Below are 27614 nucleotides of genomic sequence, written 5' to 3' on the forward strand. Positions count from 1 at the left end.
TTTCAGTTATTAAACTGGAAAAGGTGCTGAAGAAATTTACAAGGATGATGCCAGGGCTCAGGGGTCTGAGTTACAGGGAGAGGTTGGACAAGTGAGGGTTTTTTTGTTTAGAGCAGAGGAAACCGAGGGGGAATATTTTATAGAAGTCTATAAGGTCATGAGAGGCGTGGGTCAGGTGAATGCACTCAGTCTTTTTCCCAGGGAACCAAGGACTGGAGGGCATCAGTTTAAGGTTAGAGGAAAAAGAATAAAAGGGAAGTTGAGGGGCAACTGTTTAACACAGAGGGTGGTACGTATATGGAATGAGCTGCCAGTGGAAGTGGTTGAGGCGGGTACACTAACAATATGTAAAAGGCATTTGGACCAATGCATGGATCGCAAAGTTTCAGAGGAAGATGAGCCAAGTGCAGGGAAATGGGGTCAGCGTGGATGGACATTCTGATCGGCATGGGCCATTTTGGGCCAAAGGGTCTGTCTCTGCTGTAGGATGCTATAACTAAGTGCATTTGCTATTTCTCCCACGAACTCTGTTGGTATCCTGGGGTGTATTCCATCAGGGGAAGGAGACTTGTGTGCCTTTAACTCCATTACCTTGCCCAGCTCTAACTCTTTCACGATAATGGTTATTATCTGGGTCCTCACCTTCCTCAGTCTCCTTATCAATTACTGGCATGTTCTTCGTATCCTCCACTGTGAAGACTGACTGCTGTGTACTCATCTTCCTGAACCCTGCTGGATAGGAATAACTAGGCACAGAACTCTGAGAGGTCTTCTTTGAGTATTTATTGATGAGACATGACAGTTACCTGGGTATTTTACATGCATAACGCCTGTAGGTAGCATCAGGTCCGATGTACGACTGCCATTCTTCTACCTTTGTGATTTGTGACTGTGCATAGAGACTGTCTCTCAGGATTATCTCCATGGCAACAACAGTTTAAAAAGTCCAGTGCAGTTCAACTCGGTGGTTAAACCACACACCCCTCCCCCACGCCCCTGTGGCACCCTCAAGTACCTGACAGGCACTTCAGTTTCAGTGGGGCTGTCTGTCCGGATTCTGATATGGAGGAGCCGGGGTTGGGGTGGGGTGGACAAAGTTAAAAACCACACAACGCCAGGTTATAGTCCAACAGGTTTATTTGGAAGTATAAGCTTTTGGAGTGTGCTGTGATTTTTAACTTGATCAGGATTATCTCTCTGGTAACTGTTAAATGCTTCAACATTTGGAGAGGCCATATGTTCCCCAAACAATAGGTTTCCCTCGAGCAGTGTAAACTGCTGTTCTGGCCCTGGGCATTGCTACTCATCACTATTTATACCCAATCCCATCAAGCTTTCAGTTGACCTTTGAAGTTGTTCTAATCTCCTAATTTCTCCTTGGTCTTTGCCAATTTGTATGCCTTCTATTTCAATTTGATAGACTCCCTTATTTCCTTAGACACCCATGGCAGCTTACTCCTTTTCCTCCAGTCCTTCCTTTTCACTGATATATAAACTTTGGCTGAGCACTTCGAAAAATTGCTTTGATATTCCTCCACTGTCTGTCAACTGTCCCACCGTAAAGTCTTTGCTCCCAGTCTACATTAACAACTCCTGCCTCATCCTATTATAGTCTTCTTTGTTTAAGCACAGTATCTTGGGACTGGATTTAATCTCCCCGCTTTCCATCTGTGTTCTAAATTCAACCAGATTTATCACGTGTCTTTTGTCAGATTATGAGGTGAGGCGATGTTTCCTGGTTGTTTTGGTTTTCATTATCGGTAACCTTGGCTTTGGAAAAAATTACAGAATAGATGTTCACAACAGAGTATTCTGGACAGTGTGAATGTACCACAGTCTATAACCATAAATCACTGTTACCCCTCAGTTTAAAATTGTAAAATCATTATCTTCTACACACTTCCTCACTATCTCAGTTTTGAATGCTATTCCACTTGACTATCCTGCATTTTCCGAAAATCTCCTTTGGTGAAGGTGGTGAGTTTTGGATTCCGCTTTCCAGTTATTACCGTAAGAAGATAAGCCCTGGGCACAGGAGAGGCAATGCAGCCCTTTGAACCAGCTCAACCGTTTAATACCATGATGATTGAGCTCAGCTCGGTCTCAGCTGGATTTTCCCGCCTGCTCTCTCTCACCCTTCATCTCATTGCAAATTAAAAATCTGTATCTGTCCATTAAATTTGCTCATTGTCTTGGCATCCACTGTGTTTTGATTAGGGAATTCCACAGATTCACAACACATCGAGATAGGTATATTCTTCTTCATGAGAATAAAAGAGAATCCCTGCAGTGCAGAAGCAGGGTATTCATCCATCGAGTCCACACCAATCCTATAATTCAGACTCACCCATTCCCAGTATTTCCCATGGTTAATGGCTACACCTGCACATGCATGGACACTGTGGTTTAGCATGGCGAATCCACCTAACCTGCACATCTTTGGACTTTGGGAAGAAACTGGAATACCGAACAAAACCATGCAGCCACTGGGAGAACGTGTAAACTCCACATAGTCACCTAAGGCTTGAATCAAACCAGGGTCTCTGAAGATGTGAGGCACAGGTGCTAACCACTGAGTCACCTCTGCCTAAAACTGCTTCCCCTTATTGACCCCTCCACCCCGCAATTGACTGAATCTATATTCCTTACGTCAGAAATTGGGTTGTCTAACCAGATGTCTCAGTAAAACCCAGTGACAAGCCATATGTCCTGTCTGTCTGAATGGGGATCCTGTACAAAACACCCTTCCACCCCACACGTTTCATTTACTTTCTAGAGACAGGGCTCCAGTGACTACGTGGGGACTGCAACTCCCATTATTCCTGAGGCAGGAACCACAGGTGTGTGGGGAATCCCGGCACTGTATATGTACAGAATGTGGGCGGGTTTTGGAGCACATGTTTTGGGGTAATTAGGGGAAAGTATTTCACACTGTGATTGGCTAGAGGAGGAACGTATCTGCTTGTCGTATTGATCAGTTGGGGGGTCAAAGTGTCACGACACTCTCGTGGGACCACTCTCCATCCCCAATTCATTGTAATACTGGGAATAAACTAATGGGAAACAAGGAAGAATCTGACCCATTCTCCCAGACTGAAGGTTCCTCTTCTGTCCAGGATCTGCCACCTCACTTTCTGTTTCCTTTTGTTTCATTCTGCTGTTACATTATTGACTTGCAGCAACTGAAGGGAAAGCAAGTGAACCCAGAAAGGGCACAGAGTCTAACCAGGGACGGGAAGTGGTGACATGGATCTGTTTATCAGTAACTCCATGAGAATGAGGAGGGTGTACATTAGGGTGCAGCAGAGTCAGAACGGTGGGAGAGTGTAAGTGGGCTGGAGGGTTACAGCTTTGGGGGAAGAAAGGGGAAAAAGATATTCCAGAGAAACTAGAATAGTCTGTTCTGAATTTCTAATCTGTACATATTCCTTTATACAGCGTGCTAGATGGTGAAAATCTGCAGACTGAAATCTCAACATCATGTGCAGATCGTGATAAAGTTAACCAGCATTTGAAGAACCAAAGATGGAGAATCACTCGGCCAAAATCCTGTAACACTCTCCCTCCCAGCATTGTCGGTCTCTCTGCGCCAAATGGACGGCGAATGGTTGAAGACAGCAGCTCACGGCCATCTTCTCAATGGTACCTAGTGATGGGGTGTAAATGCTGGCTGAGCCAGTGATGCCCATATCCTGGAAATGGGTTCTATCTTTATTTGCTGAAACCCAGTTGATCTTACTGCAGGATAATGAGGGATGCTGCGTGTGTCCTCCAGGAAGTGCACCATCACATTACCCCTGCCTACACCCACACAATAACACAGCAACATCACTGGTACAAAAGGCAGTGAAGCCCAAGGAGGACTGAAATATAGTTCTTCAAGGTAAAGTCATGAAAGGGGATTGGAACACAGCAGGAACAGGAGACTGAGCTGGATGGTCAGCTGTTTCCCATTGAATGGTGGAGCCAGATTCAAAGGCCGAATGGCCTTCTCCTGCTGCGATCTCCCAGGTATGTATATAGCCATGGAGCCCGGGTAGGAAGAAGTAGTCAGGGCAGGGATTCTGCAGGAGATTGCACTTCCAACTCAGTTTTCAGTGAGGGATGGTTTGATGGATTTTATTTAACATTTGCCTTTAACGCAAGCTTTGTGAATTTGTTTTTTTTTAAATAAGTTTATTCCACAATAAATAAAACGTATAGAATCAAAACTATCTGCATATAAGTTTTTAAAATTTCAAATGCTCTTTAAACAAAATCCTGTCTACTCCCGGACCCCATCACTCTTCAGTGACTCAAACTCCAGGGAAATTTTCCTTCCCTCTCTGAACCTTTGGTTTGATTTAACTACTTTCAGTTCTCGTTCTGTGAGCTGTGAAGCATTTTTCTCCCATTTCTCTTACCCAGAAGTGTTATCTCACACAGCTGAGCAACCTTCCCACCATCAACATCATTATTCCATTATTTTGCTTTTTGTTAACATTCCAGCAGTAGCACATCAGTGTCATCAATTGAATATTTACAAACAAAGCCCATTATGGGCAAAGCAAACCATTAAAAGTGGCAGAGTGGGAAGGGACTTAATCAAAGTAGAGTTGGGGGTGAAGGGGTGGCGGTGGAGATAAAACACTGTATCTCCTCTGGTGCCCACCTCTATCTAATGGCGTAGAGAGCATTGATACACACCACATGCTCCTCCTCCAAGGAAACCCTGAGAATATTCTTTACCCTCAATCATAGAATATAATCCCTACAGTGCGGAAGGAGAGCATTGGTCCATCAAATCTCACCAACCATCCCTGTAACACTGCATTTCCCATGGCTGATCCACTTAGTCTGCAAATTCTGAACACTGTGGACAATTTTTGACGACCGATCCACCTAACCTGCATATCTGTGAATTGTGGGAGAAATCAGCGCACGTGGAGGGGACCCATACTATTATGGGGAGAATGTGGATACCACACATAGGCCGTTGACCAAGGCTGGACTCCAACCTTTTACCTGGTGCTGTGAGACAGCAGTACTATGATCACAATTTAAATCAATACAGATGAACCCTGCTCCTTGTCACATTGCTGTTTGTGGTGACCTTCTGCCCAGAGAGGCATCCTGAGGTTCACAAAGTGGCAATATAAATTCAGTCAACTCCAGCCCAGTTAATGTGGTTAACAACAACATCAATACTCCAGCAGTGTCATCATGTCCCAGGTCCACTCCTCACTCTGATGGACAGTAACTGCAGAATCAGAGTCCTGCAGTGATGTGTGAACTCTCCACCACACGGAGCAGGGGGATGACCACTTCCCTGTGTGCACTTACTGGGCTCTCAGTCGTGTTGAGTCTCAGCAAATCCCTTGTCACACAGAGAGGGAAACAGCTCCTACCCAATGTGAACCCGCTAGTGTCTCAGGGAGTCAGGATGAATCACTGAATCCCCTCTCACACCCTGACCATCTGAATGGCCTCTCCCCTGTGTGGGCTCACTGGGGTCTCAGGGAGTCAGGATGAATCACTGAATCCCCTCTCACACCCTGACCATCTGAATGCCCTCTCCCCCTGTGTGGGCTCACTGGGGTCTCAGGGAGTCAGGATGAATCACTGAATCCCCTCTCACACCCTGACCATCTGAATGGCCTCCCCCTGTGTGGGCTCACTGGGGTCTCAGCAGGTGGTGCATTTGAGTGAATCTCTCCCCACATTGGGAGCAAGTGAATGGTCTTTCCCCAGAGTGAGCTCACTGGTGTTTCAGCAGATCAGGGGACTGAGTGAATCCTTTCCCACACATGGAGCAGGTGAAGGATCTAAATCCATTGTGCCCTCTCTGGTGCCTCAGCAGATTGTAAGATCGAGTAAATCCCTTCCCATACGTGAGGCAGGTGAACAGCCTGTCCCCAGTCTGACTGTGTCAGTGAGTGTCCCACTGGGAGGGGTAAGTTTATTTCTTCACATTTAAACAGCTTCGCCCTGGTCCCGTTACATTGGTGTCTTCCCAGATCACATGACCGGTTAAATATTCAACCAGCTGCCTAACATGGGAATGATTTCTCTGAGCTAGGAATGCTGCTTTCCCCTTTTATATTACTGAGAAGGATCAGGACCTGCAGAATTGGACGACCCTGCAGTTGATGTGATGTTAAAGCTGAGTTTTCCATCTGTGAACTCTCTCTCTGTGAAACAAATGTTTTCCTATCATTATGACAACTGCCAACACCAGCTCTCCCTTCAGCTGTCCTGAATGTCTAAATTTGGACTAATGCACCTCAGTAATGTGCTTTTCTCTCACTTGATTCTGAAAATAAATTGGAGCCATTTTGAATAAATTTGTACACTTTACCAGCAGAACTCATGCCTACTCTGTCATTTACGATTTGTAACCTCTGGGAAATTTGTTACCATCTTCGATGACTGTTATAATGCTCTGCCCACTTCTCTGGAGCCAGGATAAGTCAATTCTAACAATTACCAATAGATTGTATCTGAACAGAATGTCCCCACAACAGTAGGCACTCTGACACTCAATGCCCATCATTTAAGTTCTTTTTCTTAAAACCCCTCATGTCTGGCAATCTGGCAATACAATTGAAGATATTTTATACAGTAACCTTTCAGTCTCAATTGCCAGTTCCAGTCCTTGAAGCAGCCAGTAACACGCCATCGTGACTTGAATTCTAACAGCAGCATTGCCTTGGCGGAAGAGATTGAGGAGAAGGAATCTGTCTTCTCTGGGCTATCTAAACATGAAACACTTCAAATGAACAAAAATCTTAAAGAGATCAATATGGTAGACACAGCAAGGATGTGTGCCCTGGCTGGTGTGTCTGAAATGAAATCAGCACTAACTGGTATCTTTACCCAGCATCCCCTATCGCTCCATAAATGTTTAAGATTTATTTGCTGCTCTAATTCCACTCTCTTGATCACTCCCCTTTGTAACTTTTGTAATGTTGGCAGCCGTGCAAATTGATAACATTTGATTCAATCCATCCCAAAACCTCTCTGTATCTGTGTCTCACTTTTGTTCACTGAGACCCTCATTCAATCTGAACCTCTTTACAAACTCTGCCCTGATATTCCCTTAGAGGGCTCAGAATAAAATGTTCACAGAATTGTTAATTCTGAAAGGAGGCTGCTTAACTCATCAGCTCTCCAAAGGTAAGAGGGCTGAGAGGTAAATAAGAGGGGTGTGTGGGGTTGGTGGGATGGGAACTCGGAAGGCAATAGGTAGATGTAGATGGGAGGTAATGGGGAAAGGTTGGAGTGGATAATTGGGAAGGAAGATGGACAGGTGGGACAGTTCAAGAGGCCAGTGTCGAGTTGGAGGGTTGGATCTGAGATAAGGTGGGGGGAGGGGAGATGAGCAAACCTTGATGCCGTGTGGTTGAAGCGTCCCAAGGTGGAAGATAAGGTGTTATTCCTCCAGATGTCGGGTGGCAGGGATTTGGCGACGGAGGCAGCCCAGAACCTGCATGTCCTTGGTGGAGTGGGAGAGGGCGTTGAAGTGGTCGGCCACAGGGTGGTGGAGTTGTTTGGTGCATGTGTTCCAGAAATGTTCTCTGAATCAAGGTGGCGTCCTGACTCCCCAATGTAGAGGAGACCACATCGAGAGCAAAGGATAAAATAGGTGAGGTGTCTGGACGTGCAGGGAAATCTCTGCTGGATGTGGGAGGATCCTTTGGTGCCGTGATTGACGTGAGGTGAAGGTGTGGGCACAGGTTTTACACCTCTTGAACTGGCTATCAAAGGTGCTGGGAGTCGAGGGTGGGTTGGTGGGGAGCATGGATCTAATGAGGGAGTCGCAAAGGAAATGGTCTTTGTGGAATGCTGAAAGGGGTGGGAAGGGAAATATATCTCTGATGATGCGGTCTGATTGTAGGTGGTGGAACTGGCAGAGGATGATGTGTTGTATCTGGATGGAAGGTGAGAACTGGGGGGTTCTATCCTTGTTGCGGTTGGAGGTGTGGGGTTCAAGAGTAGAGTTGCAGGAAGTGGAGGAGATACACTGGAGGGCATTGTTGACCACATGGGAGGGGAAATTGTGAATCCTTGAAAGAGGAGGCAATTTGGTATGTTCTGGAGGGTTCTGCCAGCTTGCATCAAGTTTCACTGGAACACTGCAGTAAGCTTGAGACAGAGATGTTGGCCAGGGAACAGGCTCGTGTGTTAAATGGCAGGCAACTGGAAGCTCAGGGTCTTTTTTGCAGCAGAACGTAGATCATCAGCCACCATTTCCACCACCGCCACTGAGATGCTGCCAGACACAGGTTCCTGTCCCCTCCATTAACAGCTATGCACCCTCCCAGCAAGATCATTATCCACTCCTTTGTCTTTCCAAATGTTCCTGTCTCTCTTTGCACTCCATCTCAACCTATTATTTACTCTTTATCCCCTATCTCCTGCAGTCCAAATATATGCAGGTTCGGTAAATTGGCCAAGCTACATTTCCCGTAGTGTTTTGGGATGCATAGTTTAGGTGCATTAGTCAGGGTAAATGTAGAGTAATAGGGTCGGGGAATGGGTTTGGGTGGGATAATCATCGGAGGGTGGGTGTGAGCTTGTTGGGCCGATGGCCCTGTTTCCGCACGGTCGCTGGGAAAATTTAGAATTCCTACAATCGGATCTAAGGAAGGGTCACATGTACCGGAATGACCCTTGGTGTGTGAAGGCGATGGAAACGGGAAAGGGGAAGTGGCAGCGGAAACCGAATGAAATGTATCAGTTTAGACTGGGAGAGGTTTAATTACACTCTGTACAGGTCGCTAGTCCTGAATTAGAAACTCCTGCTCCCACGTTTGCAGCAATGGGAAAATGTCTGTGGCCCTCAGGCAATCATAGGTCCTGGGTTATGGCCACCATCTTTATTGGGGGCAAGGTACAGCGAGGCGCATGGACATGTCCTCTTCCTGGGTGGGGGGGGCGATTTAAAGAGGAGCATTTACACATCAGACATATACCAAGGAAATATTTGTCTTTAATATTCATCTTGCACTGACTGTGAGCTTTGTCTTGTGAAGTTTTTTTATCAGATATTAATTGAGAATAATTGAGACCGGGATCTCAAAAGCATGTTTCTACAGTCAGCGGAGTCATCAGGATCTGAATATCATTGGCATTTAACTGTGGAAGGAGAAAGGTTTGTCTGTTCTGTCTGTCGAAAAGTAGCTCATATTTTTAGGTAAAAACAATGTCCTGTGGCCCAACATTTCAACTCCCCCTCCCACTGAGCAAGGACACGGAGGTCCTTGGCCTCCTTCACCGCCGCTCCCTCACTTTCCGACGCCTGGAGGAAGAACGCCTCATCTTCCGCCTTTGAACGCCTTAAACCCCAGGGCATCAATGTAGACTTCACCAGTTTCCTCATTTCGCCTTCCCCCACCTCACCCCAGTTCCAAAATTCCAGCTCAGCACTGTCCCCATGACTTGTCCTACCTGCCTATCTTCCTTTCCACCTACCCACTCCACCCTCCTCTCTGACCCATCACCTTCAGCATCACCCCACTCACCTATTGTACTCTTTCCTATGTTCTCCCCACCCCACCCTCCTCTCATTTATCTCTCGACCCTGCAGGCACCCTGTCTCTATTCCTGATGAAGGGCTTTTGCCCGAAACGTCGGTTTTACTGCTCCTCGGATGTTGCCTGAACTGCTGTGCTTTTCCAGAACCACCCTATTCCAGACTCTCATATTTTTGTCAAACAAATAGCAGAAAGATGTACAAATTCATGGTTGGATCACCTTTGGGGTATGTGCTCTGTTCTGGGCCGTGCAGCCCGGGAAGGAGATATTGGTCTGAGAGGGAACATAGATTTATCCAAACTACACCTCGACTCTTTGCAGGAACTGTCATGTTTAGACCTTGTCAACCACTTCATGACTTTAACCTGTGAACTCCTTATTTTCAATTCCCTGTAAATTTCCCATTAAAATTTCTTATGGACTCAAATTCCAGTAACTTTTCAGGTGGAATTTTCCAGATCCTGACAATTATCTGTTCATCCAGAAATTGCTGAAGGTCATGTTGACGCTGAGTGCTGCTTGGCTCAATGAGAATGTTTTGGAGTTGGGTGAAAACAGAGGGAGATGAGACAGGGAGAAGGTGATGCTGAAACTCAGTTTTAGTTCAGTCCATTCAGAATTTCGCAATTTCCCAATGGGAACAGCCAATTTGTAAGCGATACTGCGGAGTATTTGTTAACAGTTTTTAAAGTATAATATATCAGCTTAAGTAAAGATTGGGGCTATTGATTGTAATGGACATGTTTGAAGTGAAGGAAGTTTGAAAGCTCTTTTAAATTCTCTTAATGGGAGTAACTAGCTGAATCTAGAGAGACATTGAGACAGGAACCCTCAGACCGATGGCGGGCTCCTCTTCTACAATGTGGGAAATAAGGGACGCTTCTAGTGTCCCTGACGGCTATGTGTGTAGGAAGTGTGTCCATCTGCGTCACTGGGAAACTACTTTTCAGACCTGGAGCTGTGAGTGGACTCACTGTGGACCATCTATGACACTGAGAATGTTATGGACAGCACGTTTAGTGAGTTCTTCACACTGCAGGTGAGGGTTACACAGGCACAAAGGGAATGGGTGACCATCACATCAAGTTAAAGGCTCAGCAAGGGAGTGCAGGAGTCCCCAGTGATCATCCCCTTCTCAAACAGATACTGTATACGGGTTGGAATTCTGTTGGGGGTGAATGGGTGGGGTGGCCTCTCGGGGAAATCAATAACAGCCAGGGTAATGACACCACAGATAGCTCTGCTGCACAGCACAGGAGGAAAGACAGTTGCAGGGCTATCGTGACATGGGATCAATTGTCAGAGTAAGGGCAGGTACTTCTGTGGCCACAGACATGATTCCAGGATGGCATGTTACCTCCCTGGTGCTAGGATCTGTAATATCATGGAGTGGCTACAGTGAGTTCTGCAGCTGGAGGTTAAATAACCAATGGTTGTGGAACACACAGATACCAACGACATCGCGAAACAAAGGGATGAGGGCCTGAAATATGTATAAAGGAAAATCAGAGATATATTAAAATGAAAAGTAATAATATCAGACTTACACCCAGTGCCATGTGCAAGTGAGAGCCGGAACAAGAGGATAGATCAGCTGGATGTGTGGCTGGAGAAATGGTGTACCAGTGAAGGGTTTAGATTTTCCAGGCACTGCGACCGTTTCTGGGCTAGGTGAGACTTGTACCAGCCCGACTGGTTACCCCTTGGCAGGGCTGGGAGAAATCTCCTGGTGGGGTGATTGCCAGTTCCATTGGTGAGATTGTAACTAGTCTGGCAGGGGGTTGGGAGCTAAAGAGTGGCTTAGATGGGCCAGATTCAGGTCAGGGAATGGGAAATAGAGTTTTCGTGATGCAGGCAACAGCTCAGAAAGACAAAGGAAAGGAGAATAAAACGAGGATTGAGTCCTCTTCATCCATCAGTCCTGCCATCCCAGGGGTGAGAGTCAACAAAATATGAAGCCTTTTAAATGTCTATGACTCTAAGTGCCTCAGCAAAATAGTGGAAATCTGCAATAACAACAAAAAAAAATGCTGGAGATCCTCAGCAGGTCTGGCAGCATCTGAAATGGTGACAGTTGCAGGAAACATTGCAGTTTTGAAGACGTTGTATAATGCCATCCCACAACGTCCACTACTCCATGGAAAATGTCCTCAGCCCCTCCTTATGGTTCACATGTTTCAATACTGGTAGCACCCTTATAAATCTTTTCTGAACTTTTTCAGATTTCCCAACATCTTTCCTATAGCAGGGATACTAGAACGTAAAGTAGTCTGGGCATTCCAAAAGTGGCTGAGCCGATAAACTGTACAACCGAACCATGATCTCCCAACTCCTATACTCAATGCACTGCCCAATAACAGCTAGCATACCAAACACCACCTTCACCGACCTGTCTACCTTCAGCCCCACTTTCAAGGAACTATCAAACCACTCTGCACAGTGTATTTGTTCATCAACACTTCCCAGGAACTTGTTATTATGGCGCTGAGTCCTATCTTCCTGAAATCAGGGAGACTAGAATTGAATGCAGTATTCTAAAACTGGCCTCACCAATGCCCTGTACAGCCACAACGTGACCTCCTAACTCTTATACTAAGTGACAGAATCCATACAGTGTGGAAGCAGCCCATTCAGCCCATGAGACCTTACCAACCATCGGAATACCATCCCACCTGAACCATGTGACCCAGCATTACCCACAGTTAATCCACCTAACCTGCACGTCTTTGGATTTTTTGAGGAAACCAGAGCGCCCAGAGGATGCCCGTACAAACACACGGAGGGAGAATGTGCAAACACGACACAGAGTGGAATCGAACCCAGGTCCCTTTATTGATGAGTGCACAGACCAATAAAGGTCAGCGTCCCAAATGCAGTCTTCAGCACCCAGTCTCCCCGAAACTCGACTTTCCAGGAACTATGCAGTTCTGAGCTCTTCAGAGGGATTGAAAGTGAGGAGGAGAAAACAGGAACAGGGTTGAGTTGGAGATCCATAAAATAACTCTCTGTTCCCCCCTCTCTGATTCCCTCCCCCTCTGTTCCACTCCCTGTTCTCTGATTCTCCCCTGCCTCTGCCTGTCCTCCCCTGCCCCCATCTCTGTCCTCACCTGTGCGACACTCTCAATCCCCACATCCTCTCTATCCCCCCACCCTCAGCCCACCCTCTCTGCCTACTCTCCCCTCCCTCTCCCCTAGTTCTGTATACCCCAACCACAGGGAAAGGACCTTGTCTATTTGCCCTACCCATGACCGGCTGATTTTATAAATCTCTATCAGGTCACCCCTCAGCCTCCGACGCTGCACGGAAAACACCCCATCCAACGCTGGCAACATCCTTGTAATTCTTTTCTGACCCCTTTCAAGGTTGAGAACATCCTTCCGATAAGAAGGAGACCAGAATTGCTGGAATATTTCAAAAGTTGCCTAATCAATGTCCTGTACAGCCACAATATGACATCCCAACACCTATACTTCATTCTCTGACCAATAAAGGAAAGCATACCAACTGCCTTCTTCACTATCCTATCCACCTGTGACTCTACTTTCGAGGAACTCTGAACCTGCACTCCAAGGTCTCTTTGTTTCGCAACACTCCCCAGGAACTTACTATTAACTGCAAAAGTCCTGCTAAGGTTTGCTTTCCTAAAATGCAGCATCTCACATTTTTGTAAACTGAACGCCTCAGCCCATTCGCCCATCTGATCCAGATCCCGTTGTACTCTGAGGTAATCTTTTTCACTGTCCACTACACTGCCAATTTTGGTGTCATCTGCAAACATGCTAACAATACCTCTTATGTTCACATTGATATAAATGGCAAACAGTAGTGGATTCAGCACCGATCTTTGTGACATTCCATTGGTCACAGGCCTCCAGCCTGAAAAGCATCACTCCACCACCACTCTCTGTCTTTGACCTTTGAACCAGTTCTATATTCAAATGGCTTGTTCTCCCAGTATTCCATGAGATCTAACCTTGTGAACCAATCTCCCATGAGGAACCTTGTCGAACGCCTTACTGAAGTCCATGAAGATCATGTCCACCGCTCTGCCCTCATCAATCCGCTTTGTTACTTCTTCAGTAAACTCAGTCCAGTTCATGAGACATGATTTCCCACGCACAAGGCTGTTATTGATATCCAGGACTTAACTCTGTACATTGGGGTCTGCGTCGCCCAGTTATGGGTGTTAATATTCTGAATAACGTTCACGTACATCAGCTTTGTGTTGGTGACTGTGTGTTGAGTCTTGTTAATAACACCAACAGAGGTGAGTTCCATTTGAAAGGCAGTCCCTATATCCCTACCCCCTCCCACCTGCTCTGTCTCCTCCATCCCCACCGTAGACAGTAAGTACGAGGAGCTCATGGAGTTTCCATGTGAGTGAGGTTGAGAAAATCTTCCCTTCTTTCCACTAGCCCACTATGAAATGGTGATAGTGTCCTTTCCTCTGGACCAAGAGGATCGGGTTCAGAGTTTGGTAACAATGGCTTTGAAGAGGATGATTAGTAAACCTGCCCAAGCCACCAGGCCATACTGTCTCCCAGCTGTCCCTGCCTGAGTCTCCAAACAGAACCTTCCTGTAGTTTCTCTCCTGTCAGACTCTCCCATTGCTCCCTTTGTCCAGTATTCCCTCCTGCTGCTGCACTGATCCTGTCCCTCACTGACCTGTCCATCCCCCAGTGTCCTCCACATTCATTCATTGTTTACAATCCCATTATTTCCCGTCCACCAGCCCCACCCCTTCCACTCTATTGGGCAGCAGCTGATATCAATCCTCAAGGCTCCTGTGTGATCTAGAGCATGTTCCATAGGAAGGGAGATCAGTGCACGGGCGCAGTGCTTGCCATTTGTTGGCATATGTGCAGGGCGGGTCAGTGCCAGGGAGGGATTAATCTGTCATTTGCAGCTCCCTTCCTTCTTTCCTCTGAGAACCCGACCCAGGGCAATCGCCCTTTGCCTGGTGTCCTGACGAGTGGTCAAAGTATCAATGGGGGAGCATTTGGCAGCAAGTTGTCAGAACTCTTATGAATAGTCAGGATTGTTATGGAAAATGACAAGGATGGGCCTCCAATTAGAGTTCTAATTTGGTTAATTTTAGTTCAACCAGTTATGATTTGGCCAGTGTGTGCAGAATGGTTCTCATCAGAGAATGGGGGTTCTGGGAGATGGGGGGAGGATTCACCAACACCCTGGAGGCTCCAAGTCAAACTCATTGATTTGGTTCTTAGTCTGCAGACAGCAGCTCGGAAACTGAACTCAAGGCGAGGAGAGAGATTGTGAGAACTGGGTGTGGAGGAAAGGAGGAATGAGATTGGTTTGGATTTCAGTTAACAAGAGAGAGAAATTGTGAGACTGAGATTTAAAGCTTTGGGGAACAAGGAAACTACAATTTAATACTATCATTGTATTATAAAGTTCCATCCTGTATTAACAATGGTGACTTGTTTTTTTTCTGATGGAGGGTACAGAAAGGGGGGATTTGCAGATGAGAAATACAAATTGAACTTCATGTTCAGATCTGATAGTTACTTGATCCGTGCCGATCTGAATATCTTTGGCCTTTTCATCTGGAAGGAAAGGTGTGCATTCTGTCCATGGACGAATATTTCAAATCTCAGTGTGACTGCAAAAGTACTGAGACACAGCCAAGTCTATGTTAGAGTGCTTTGTGGCTTTGAATGGAGGCTGGTTGTCAGGGTTATCTCCATTACTTAGTTCTGGAAAGTTGCATTTGATGAATGCAAAGGAGGATGAGAGATGACTTGATAGAGGTGTATAAGATGACGAGAGGCAAAGATAGAGTGGATAGCCAGATACTTTTTCCCATGGTGCAAAAATCTATCATGAGGGAGAAAAACCTAAAGGTAACTGGAGGAAGGTTGAATGGAGATGTCAGAGGTAGGTTCCTTTCACAGAGAATGGTGGATGGTTGGAATGTACTGCTGGCAACTGTAGTAGAGTCAGCTGCATTGGGGATATATTAAGAGACCATTGGATAAGCAATTGAATGATAGCATAATGAAGGGTATGTCGGTTAGTCTGATGTTAGAGTAGGATAAAGAGTCGGCAGGACGTCAAGGCCAAAGGATCTGCACTGTACTGTTCTATGTTTCACTCAGCATGTGGATTCTTTTCAATTGTTGAATGTGTGAGGGAGTGATGTGTGTGAGATCAGGACACTCTGTAGGGGCGTTAGGCCAAGATCCACTTCTGGGGTGCATTCTTACAATCACCTGAGTACCAGTACAATATGTGTATGATGACCTAAACCAGACAGAATCCGTCAAGTTCTGTTATTAAGGTGATTCTGGACTTGTCATTTGCTGCTGTTTTCTTCAGATAGATTTTATTGGTTGACCCATGTATTAATTTTTGTCCATCAACAGAGATGTGCAATTTTATTTGTATACTGGTGAATGTGAAGGTGACATTTATTGGACACGGTTTTGAAGCTTTCTTTGCGAGACACAATGTGCTGCAGAATGCTGTCAACTTGTTAACGTCTTTACCCAGTGTCTGGTCCAGAGAGCAGATGCTTTGAGTCTGGGAGGCAGGCCAGATTTCATCACCATAATTAACTTGTGCGATGTGATTCAGACACTCCATGTCCATTCATCTGCCCCCAGTCAAGGCTCAGACCGAAGATGGAGTCGAAATAATTTGTTGTGAAATAATTTTTGAATGACTGCCCTGACCCAGGTGGAAGCTCTCTGGATTCATTTAAGAGCAGACAAATATCTTACCCAGTATCACCGGCAGCTGTGACTGAATTCAAATCTTTTAAAGTCTTTTTTCAATGTAGGTTATGATTGCAATCTGATCTGAAAAAATCAGATATTTGCTATGTTCGTGAATTGTGATTCACAAAAGTGTGAAATATCATTATTCAACCAACCAATAATTGCATCACTTCTGAAAACAATTAGGTTGATGTTATATTTATGGAACTAAAATATACTTTCCTGCCAACATTTTATGACACAAAAATAAAGATTGTATATTTTATTTAATACTGAACTAAGAACATGTTATCTGACTACAGTGGTGATCACAATTACATGCTTTTGCATATATGAACATCACGTAACCACGAAAATACATCATCCTCCCTCACTAGTAACCTCACATACGGATGAGGAAGGACACCACTTCCACTGGGACAACACATCCATCCGAGGACAAACCAAATAGAGGCACGCACGAGAATTCCTAGAAGCATGGCATTTCAACCTGAACTCTATCAACAAAACACCGAGTTAGACCTCAACTAAGACCCCTGAGAAAAGGAGCAGGATGTGACTTCACCACAGGAAATGACATCACCAACCCAAAGAAACTCGAACATATAAATAGAAAGCAGGAATTTTCAGCGTTGGTTCCCCTGCGGCCCACTGAAGATGAAGATGGTAAAACATCTCGAAATGAACCTCCCAGCTCAGCGAAGAAGTTTACATCCAAAACTTCAAACTGAGCTACAAATCTTCTCAAAACTGGCTACAATTACATACTCATTGTCAGTATTCAAATGAATACATCGTTGCTCCAACATTTGGAAAGTCGTTGGCATCTGAATGATTGTATTTTTCGAGTGAGTAAACGATTGAAGAGTCATATAGAAATTGCTTTCTTACATATTTATAATCGATCAGTTTAATTTCTCACTAAATGTGCGAGCTTCAGTTCTTTACCAACAATTGAAAAATGACAATAATTCAAAATGAACAGAGAATATTAGATTAAATAAATGATTTGTGTTATTAAATTGAAGAGAACAACAATTGTAACCTTGCAATTTTCAGAATGAATGGTATTAATGTGAAAGGTGAAAAAGAATGAAGAACATATATCCGTGTGAGTGAACAGTCAGACATTTTCAAAAGAGTTTTGTGGCAAAGCAAAGGAAATATTTGTTTTATTTGTTGGGAGGCAAAATTTAAAATATTCGTGTGCTGAGTACTAATTATATTTCATCATTAAGCTGAACTTGAAATACTTGCATTATAAATGGTTATGCTGCAGCAAAATGATCAGATATTTGCCAACATTTACAGCTGGAAATAATCTGATACTGGCTTTGACTTGCATCTGTACATGATAGAGTACAGAACTTTAATGTACACAAGGAGGCTATTTGGCCACTGTGTATACATCAGCTTGTGAAGTGTCTCCCAAATCCTCCCATTTGCCACCTCTATCACTGTTGCCCTTTAATTCCGCAACGTTCAAATATATATCCAGTTCCCTCTTGAGTCTTCATTCACAAATCTCCCAGGTAGGGCATTCCAAATCCTAACAACTCTCTCAATAAAGAGCTTTTGCCTTATCTCACTCCAAGGTCTTGTGCCGACGATCTTGAAACTGGATGCTGTAATGCCAGCTAAGAGAAACGAAGTATTGTTATTTTACCCTTTTTTTCATAATTTTGATTACTGCAATATGTTCACATCTTCGTCTGTTCTGATCAATCAGGAGTAATTTCATTACTCTAATTTCTCGCATCCTACCTTTAACTAATTTCTTCATTCCACTTATCATTCTGATTATTTATAAGGTTCCAAGTATTCTTCTTCAAAGTAATGAAGGGTGTGTGTGTGTGTGTGTGTGTGTGTGTGTGTGTGTGTGTGTGTGTGTGTGTGTGTGTGTGTGTGTGTGTGAGAGAGAGAGAGAAAAAAAAACAATTCTCTGTAATGTCTGAATTACACCCAGTGCCTCGTATAATAGAGGTAAGGATTAGGTAACGATTAACGTATGGTAAAAGAGCTAGTTCAGGGGCGACGGTTTCAGATTTCTGGATCATTGGGCCCTCTTCCAGGACAGGTGTGGGCTTTAAGAAATGGAGAGATTGCATCTTAACTGGATGAGCACCAACATCCTAGAGGGGAGGTTGTCTCGTGCAAATTGGGTGGATTTAAACTAATAAACCAGGAGGCTGGGAAACAAAGCAGTAGGTCAGGAATGGAGTAGAAGGTAGAGGTGAGTAGAACATCAGGCACGGCCAGTCTCATAACCATGCTGCGAGAAGGAATCAAATCAGTCCAAAATGTGAGTTGGAGATTGGAATAAATAATAGAGATGTATGTCAGCGATTAACAAATGAAGATGGAATGTATGGGGTTCGTGAAGGAGTGAGGTGTGTGAGATCAGGAAGCTCGTACTCAAGAAACAATTAACCGGGAAAAATAAATCGAAAAAATCTTATTTAAAATCCTTAGGCCTAAAAGCACACAGTATTTGGAATAAAATTGATGAGCTGGCAGGAGATACAGAGGTAAATGGGTATGACCTGGTAAGGATGATTGAAACATGGTTATCGGAAGGTCAGGACTGGATAGTGAACTGGCCATGGGTACTCGGTATTCCGAAAGGATAGACATGAAGGTAAAGGAGGTGGAATTGGTGTATTGGTTAAGGATGATATCAAGGCTATATTAAGAAATGATGTTGGCACGAGGGAACAAATTAAAATCAGTCCAGGTGCAAATAAAAAGAAACTGAAGAAACCTCTTTGGAAGAGTAATTTTCAGCCACCGTCTCCCCAAAGTACTTCTGAGGTCGGAAATGAGGGTTCGTGACAAGTTAACAACGGTGGGAGAAACGTGCATATGGAATCAATTCATCAACTTGGCAAAGGGTAGACTCCAAGTACAAATCATAGAGTATATGAAGGATTGTTTCCAAGAACACATGTCATGGAGCCAACCAGAGAACAGAGTACTTTAGTTTTGATATAAGCAAGGAATGAAAAATGATCTTGCAGGAAAGGATCCTCTTGGAAAGAATGACCACAACATACTGGTGAGAACAGAGTCACATACGAGAGCCTTAGTGTTGGGTAATAATACTTATAATGGCTTACGGAAGGTGTTGGTTGGGGAGGCGGGGGGGGGGGGGGGGGGGGGGTAAGGGGAACAGTCAAAGACAGAACAGATGAAGAAATTTGGCAAATACTTAAGGGGATACTAAATACGTCTCAAGTAAAGTATATTTATGAGAGAAGAGGAATTGCATGACAGAGAAAATTTATCCATGTCTAGATAAGGAATTCAATGACAGCATGAGGGCAAAAACGAGGGCAAATCATACTGCACAAGTTAGTCATGCTTCGGGGATTGGGTAAGGCGGTGGCCTAGTGCATTACAGCTGAACTGCTCATCGAGAGACCCAGATAATGTTCTGGGGAGCTGGATTCGAATCCTGCCATGGCAGATGGTGGAAGTTGAATTCAAATTTGGGATTAACAAACTGGTGGTGAACATGAATAGATTGTCAGGAGTAGCTCACTTGTTTCACTAATGTCCTATGGGGAAGGAAACTGCCATCCTTCGCTGGTCTGGCCGATTTGTGACTCCAGACCCACATCAATGTAGATAACTCCTAACTGCCCTCTGGGAAATCAAGGATGGGCAATAAATACCGGCCTACGCAGCAATGCCCTCTTCCTGTGAATTAATGAAAACAAACAAAAAAAATCAGCAAAGGGTTAACACACAACAATAAAAGAAGCTATGACAGGAAATGAACGGAAACATAAACACTGATACCATTAGCTTTCACTAGTACATAAAAAAGAATCGCAGATTGAAACTAAGTGATGGCTCTTTGCAGGATGAAACTGACAAGATAACGATGAAAAAATCAACAATGGCAGAGGCACAAAAGCAATATTTTCTGTTTTCACAGACTACACTAAAAACTGTAGTTCCTACAGAAGAACTTGTTGGGATTACTGCTGTTTGTCATTTTAATAAATTACCTAGATGAGGGCATAAAATGATGTGTTAGTAAATTTAATGATGATACTAAGGTTGGTGAAGTGTCGATAGTGCTGAAGGATGTTGCAGGTTACAGAGGGACATAGATAAGCTACAGAGCTGAGCTGAGAGGTGGCAACTTCAGTTTAATGTGCAAGAGTGTGAGGTGATTCATTTTGGAAGGAGCAAAATGAATAAAGAGTACTGGGCCAATGGTAAGGTTCTTGGCAGTGTCCATGAGCAGAGATCTCGGTGTGAATGTACGTAGATCACTGAATGTTGCCAATCTGTTTAATAGGCTTGTTAAGAAGGCGTACAGTATGTTAGCTTTTATTGGAAGAGGGATAGAATTTTGGAACCACATGATCATACTGCAGGTGCACAAAACTCCAATGTGGCCGCACTTGGAGTACTGTATATTTCTGCTTGCTGCATTACAGGAAGGACTTGGAACGTTTGGGAAGGTATCAAAAGAGATTTACAAGAATGTTGCCTGATTTTGAGAGAAAGTCTTATAAGGAAAGACTGAGGTAGTTGTCGCTGTTTTCATTCGAGAGAAGAAGGATGAGAGCTGTCTGAATTGATCTATATAAGATAATCAGAGGGTTAGATAGGGTGGACAGTGTTATGAATTTTTAAGTGTACTATACCTTCAAGAGAGTTGAAAGGCTGGCCAGAGTACTGGAAAAATTAAAAATGTAATATTTAGTCAAACAGCTAGCAGGATCTGGGTTGCTATGAGACTTATTCAAATTCAAATTCAGCCAAGCAGTTTAAATAATGTGCCAAGATGCCAAATGCTAATCAAGTTTGCATTTAGTGTTTTTAAAATATTAAAACCAATGAAACAATCCAATTTTTTGCGATATAAATATCAAACATTTTGAACTGTTGGCCAGAGCAGCAAAGAGCAGCAAGCCGCTAACAAGTCCAGCCTGGCAGCAGAAAGATCTGCTCTCTGACAGGGACCTTAATCAACCAAAGACCTGGGAAGTAGAATCCCCAAGAATAAGAAACGAAGACAGGAATATGGAGAAGAATCGGCAGCTGTTTGGTTTTTAAATAAGAGTTTTTAAAAATCTTCATCAGGATTTTTTGATCGGACTATTATTATAGAGGCGGAGGTGTCAGTGTGCATATCAATCTATTGGTGAGTAAAAACAGCGAACTTGCAAACTTTTGGGCGATACCATGATGCCCACAAGGTAAGGTGATTTTCGGTGATTAAACAGAAGAACAAATGTCTGTGGGTAAGCAGTTTGCAGGTGCCCAAATTGACAGAATGGATCAAACCCGTTCAGTTTTCAGGCCCAAGCAGCATTTTTATCCAGGCAACAGTTCAAATGCTGCCAATTAACTTAAAACGGCACTTGGAGATGAAGGATCTATTTTAGCGTTAACAATATGAAACCAATCATATACTAAGAATTTCTTGTGTCAAGGAGATATATATAACAGAGAGGCAATTGGACAGAGGGGGAGAGTCCACTGCTAATTGAAAAAATGATGACAGGGAAGTGTCATCTGTGAAAAAAACATTGGAGTCTTAACAAAAAATCTCCATGCTCTGCCTAAAAAGCTCTATCCATCAATAAAGGTACACAACACGCTGAGCAAATATTCTTGAAACCAGAAAACAACTGAGAAGGCATTTCAGACAGAGAAAGATGAGGGAATAAGCTACAGAAATTTCAAGGCAGTCCATACTGGATGAAGTTTGAGAGACTAAGTTTTAATTTTACTCTTAGTAATAATGGATTTATGAGTGGAATCCGCATTAATGAAACCGCATATCAGGAAAATCTTTTTATTTTTTTCCGGAAAACGTAATTAGTTACAGACTGATCGTTCAGTTTGTTAGTGATTTGTCAGTGTTAAAGTTAGAATCATAGAATACGTAGAGTAGGGAAACAGGTCCTTCGGACGAACAAAGATCACACTGACCCTCCAAAGAGTAAACCACTCAGATGCATTCCTCTACAATATTGACTATATTTACCCCTGACTAACGCACCTAACTTACACATCCGTGAACACTATGGGCAATTTGGCATGCCCAATTCAAGTAACCTGCACATCATTGGATTGTGAGAGGAAACAGGAGCACGTGTTTGAGCCCAAGCAGACACGAGTAGAATGTGATAACTCCACATAGACAGTTGCCGAAGGTTGGAATCAAGCCTGGGTCTTTGGCACTATGAGGCAGCAGTGCTAGCCCATGAGCCACGGTGTCACTACTAGACAAGCACATAGTACTTGTTAATTACAGAATGCGTGAAAGGATTCCATTTCATTGAACCATTCGTTTATAACAAACTGGGTTGTCAAAAAGGAGGTGGGTTACATCACTTGTCACACTCTCTTCGCTGGGTGCATTGCTTTTAATTATCAGATGGATGTTGACCTCCACTTCGTTATATTATAGAGAGTTCGAAGTGGGTCAAGTGAATGATATATTGGTATATGGGGCATAGCGGGAAACATGTGTCTGTGTTTGAATAGATTGGTGATTTGAATGAAAAACAATGCATTAATCCAATGGAGAGATTGCAAAGCTGAGGCACAGAGGAATCAGACACCTGGATAACAAAAAAAACACGTTGCGTGCAATCATAGGGAGGCAATTTAAATTTTCAAACCTTTTGAAAGAGAATACATTCAGGAATACGGAAGATATCCTACAGTTTTTTAGGGTACGGTGAGACCACATTAGGAGAAGCTGAGGGCCCAATGACATGAAAAGCAGTCCAGAGAAGATTCACTCAACTGATTCCTGTGAGGAGCATTTATCTCTGGAAGAACATTGTCAGACTGGCTTTGGAGCAGTTGGGGTTTAGGCAAATGACGCATTGTCCCTTTTCAACCCATAATTTTCTGAGTAGTCTATTCAGATTGAATGCTGAAACAATATTTCAATTTGTGCGAGAGATTTCCAGAAATGGATGGACTCCTGGAAACTGGAGAATATCCCAATGAAGGAGTTGGTGATTGTTTTAACCATCTCAAAGGGTTCTGCGTCTGTGGGAACTTCCCTCCCAGAGAGTGATGAAAAGTAAGACAATGAATATTCTAAGACACAGTCAGACAGTTTATCGGCTATGAATTATGAATTAAAGTTATAGGGCTTAGCCACAATCAGATCATCCATGATCTTATCACATGGCAGACTTGGTTCAAGTTGTCCAATCACTTACTCCTGATCTTAGTTTCTTTGTTGCTATTGCCTTTAGATACTGACAAATAATGAAAGCATTCTCAAGTGCAAAAAGGCTCTCTCTTTCAGAATGATGAGCACAACTTGCAAATGTGATTTTTAATTAGCACTGCGAAAGCACTCGTGGAAGTTTCATGGAGTTACAGAAAGATCAGATGCTTAGGTCAAAGTAAAAGCCTCATTAAAACTGCGTTAGAAATCAGATAGGTTAGAATGGATGCCTTTAACAGAGCAGTTTCCTGTCAGTTGTTCTTGTAAGGTGAATTCCGTTAGCAAGACCAACATTTATTGCCTATGTCTAATTTCCATTCACAATATGGTGGTGAACCCCAGTGATCCTCGTGGTGCAGGGACACTAACTGATGTGTTTCAAAGAGAGCCACAGAATTCTAAACAAGTGACAGTGAAGAGACAATGATATTGATTCAAGCCAGGATGCTGTGTAACCTTGGAGATTGTATTCCTCCCCACATGATGCTCACAGCGATGGAAATAGTGGGACAATCTCTTGCTGTTCTTATTTTGGGGAATGTACAGAGTGATGTAGTTAAGGTCATTTCTGAGGGAGCCTGAAGTAGCATTCTGAACACAGAGCTGAACTCTCCTTTTATGTACGCTCTGCCAGCTCTGCATGTTTTATTTATAAACCTTGTGAATAATTTAGGATGAAAATGTGTTGCTGAAAAAGCGCAGCAGGTCAGGCAGCATCCAAGGAGCAGGAGAATTGAAGTTTCGGGCATAAGCGCTTCTTCAGGAATGAGGAAAGTGTGCCAAGCAGGCTAAGATAAAAGGTAGGGAGGAGCGACTTGCGGGAGGGACGTTGGAAATGCGATAGGTGGAAGGAGGTTAAGGTGAAGGTGATAGGCCAGAGAGGGGTTGGGGATGGAGAGGTCAGGAAGAAGATTTCAGGTTAGGAAGGTGGTGCTGAGTTCAAGGGTTGGGACTGTGACAAGGTGGGGGGAAGGGAAATGAGGAAACTGGAGAAATCTGAGTTCATCCCTTGTGGTTGGAGGTTTCCTAGGCGGAAGATGAGGCGCTCTTCCTCCAGCCGTTATGTTGCTATGGTCTGGCGATGGAGGAGTCCAAGGATCTGCATGCCCTTGGTGGAGTGGGAGGGGGAGTTGAAGTGTTGAGCCACGGGGTGGTTGGGCTGGTTGGTCCGGGTATCCCAGAGGTATTCTCTGAAACGTTCCTCAAGTAGGCGGCCTGTCTCCCCAATATAGAGGAGGCCATATCGGGTGCAGCGGATGCAGTAAATGATATGTGTGGAGGTGCAGGTGAATTTGTGGCGGATATGGAAGGATCCCTTGGGGTCTAGCAGTTAGACTTTCTCATTGCGAGGATTAATTCTAAAGTTGCCCAATCTCTAATGGATTGTGCTATGTTAAATTTAAACTGAGGAGTTGTGGGTGGTATTAATTGCACATTTGTCATTGTACATTCCCACTTTTGAACTTATGATGGAGGGAAGGACATTGATGAAGCAGCTGGAGATGGCTTGGCCTGGGATATTTCGCTGCAGAACAGGGCCCTTGTAATGCAGTACTTGGAGGTGCATAGTAAAATAGGGCTGAGACAGCATGACTTCGTCAAGGAGGGGTCTCGCTGACAAGTCTGGCAGAATTCTTTCAGATGATAATGTGCAAGTTGACAAGGAAGGATGTGATTTGATTGGCTAATTGGGACTCTGCGAAATATGAATCTGCCTTAAATTGAATTTTGTTCATCTATTGGTTACAAGTTGCATAAGTAGATGTATAAAAACATTTAAAAATTTAAAAAAACACAAATTCAGCACTAGCTATATACAATAACGATGGTGGGTCGGGGGATGTGTTATTTCTGCATCATGTGGTAGCTGGAGACATTAACCGTCTCGCTCAGCAATCCTAACCTGCGGTGTGACCAGTTCACTAAATGTGCTATCCACTCCCTCCTCAGCATCGCGGATGCTCCACAGTGAGTCCATCCGCAGCTCCAGAGCCATCATGCGGTCAAACAACAGCTGCAGCTGGACACATTTCTTGCAAGTGTAAGAACACGTGACAGACACGTTCCTAAGGTCCCACATCCAGCAATAGTCACATGCGACGCGTCTGAGGTCCCCTGCCATTGTAAGCTTAACTTTATATGAACTAACTAAAACCAAACAATGCACTTAAATAAATGAAAAAGATGAATAAGATATAAAAGCCTTACCTTACAGGATCGTTTTCTTCTGGTTAGTGGAGGGGGGCGTTAGGGAGATATACGTGTAGTATCTCGGTATAACAACAGCCCAGATATAAATTAAGCCCTAACATTCCCAACAGCCCTCGCTTCACTCCTCCTCCTCTCCCCACCGCTCTGGAAAAATGGAGTTCGTTGTCAAGCAGGTTTGGTGGAGGTGATAGATATCAGATCCTGTCATCACTGGACTGATTCAGAGGACTCCTCTTTCCCAGTTAATGAACTCACTCGTAAGTATTTATTGTCAAGTGTGTCCATTTTAAAGAAAAAGTAATTGGCGGAGTTGTGCTGAAATGATATGTACATTTTCATGCGACAAGACTATTCAATGTGCCAATGAGGTTAGAAATAGGATGGTAGTAGAGTTAAATACATGGGCAAAGAACTGGTAGAGGAGCCAGCACTTCCGATATGTGTATCATTGGGATTCCCGAGTCCCTCTCTCAAACAAATCTCTATTATATTAACATAGCAGTGATATATACTCACCCAAGCTCCAAGTTCATCCGTCTTGCCTGTCATACTCCTCACATTATAATCATTGTACTTCAGACTGCCAGGCTCATTCTGTTCAGTAACCTCTGTCTGTTTGCTGTTGGTCTTAGCTGAACTTGGATCAGTCACCAACCCCGCCTCAGTCGTGTACTTGTGGACCTACTGCTCTAGTTCCCACTGTTCCCCCCTCCCCCCAACTAGCTTAAACCCTCCTGTTTGACAACAGCAAACCTGCCTGCCAGGAGATTGCTGCCAGTTCAGGTCCATCCCGTCCTTCTTGCGAACATCCTACCGACCTGCAAATACCAATGACCCACATATCGGAGATTGCTGCCAATTATAGTCCATCCCGTCCTTCTTGTGTATATCCTTTCGACTCAGGCTCTGATGGAATTGGGCTGAAGTGTGTTTATGTCAACGCAATGATTATTATGGGTAAGGCAGATGAGCTTACACCCTGATTCAATACGTGGAACCATGATGTTGCAGCTATTACAGGCATTTAGTTTGGAGAGGGACAGGACTGGGCGTTCAACATTCCAGGGTATTGTTGTGTTAGATGAGATATAAAGGAAGGTAAAAGAGGTGGAGGAGCTGTATTACTAATCACGGATCATGTTGCATTTGCACTCAGAAAGGTCGTACTGGAGGACTCATCCACTGAGGCAATATGAGTAGATCACAAAAATAAGATTGATGCAATTACTGTGTTCGGATTATACTATAGTCCGTTCAACAGCTACCCAGACTTTGAGAACAAATGTGTGGACCAGTTATGGAAAGGTGTAATAAAAACAGAGTTGTCATAGTGAGTGACTTCAAAATCCCCAATATTAACTGGGACTCCCTGAGAGCAAGTGGCTTAAACGGGGCAGAATTTGATGCATCCAAGCGGGTTACTTGAATCGGTATGTGGGTAGTCCACTACAGGAAGGGCCATACTGGACCTTGTATTGGCTAATGAGCCTGGTCAGTTGACTGACATTTCAGGGGGACAGCATTGTGGAATCATTTTGGAATCTCCTTCAGTTTTAAGACAGCTAAGAACATGGATAAGACAGGACCTTTTGAGAAGCTATGGAATTGGAGTAAGGCAAGATATGTCAGTATCAGGCAGGAGCTAGGGAGTGTTAATTGGGAGGAGTAGCTATCAGGCAAATCCACATTTTGTATGTGGTAACTGTTTATTAAATCCTGATTGCAATATCATCTGGCGAACGTCCTCTCGACTGTTCGAATTTCAATCTATTTTATTTGAACAGATATTTCGAATTCTCTGTATACCAAAGAACAGAAAGAGATAATGGATGATTGTGACCTGTGTCCTTCACTGAATCAGCTTGTCTCTACAGGCACCTAATATTTTTATTGTGGGTCAGAGCACCACAGAATTAATAGAGCACAGATG

At 44.0% G+C, this 27614-nt stretch overlaps 1 long non-coding RNA gene across 1 annotated transcript in view; it reads left to right on the forward strand.

Annotated features, from left to right (window-relative positions):
- The window catches only part of LOC140459000 (uncharacterized), a 36200-nt gene extending 19259 nt beyond the window's left edge, over positions 1-16941 (forward strand). Inside the window, exons 4-5 of the long non-coding RNA XR_011953809.1 lie at positions 9027-9133; positions 15904-16941. This is a non-coding gene — a long non-coding RNA (uncharacterized lncRNA). The remainder of the gene's footprint in view (positions 1-9026; positions 9134-15903) is intronic.
- The last annotated feature ends 10673 nt before the right edge of the window (positions 16942-27614 follow it).

Source organism: Chiloscyllium punctatum, chromosome 34 (genome assembly GCF_047496795.1).
Source record: "Chiloscyllium punctatum isolate Juve2018m chromosome 34, sChiPun1.3, whole genome shotgun sequence".
Lineage (NCBI taxonomy): Eukaryota > Metazoa > Chordata > Chondrichthyes > Orectolobiformes > Hemiscylliidae > Chiloscyllium > Chiloscyllium punctatum.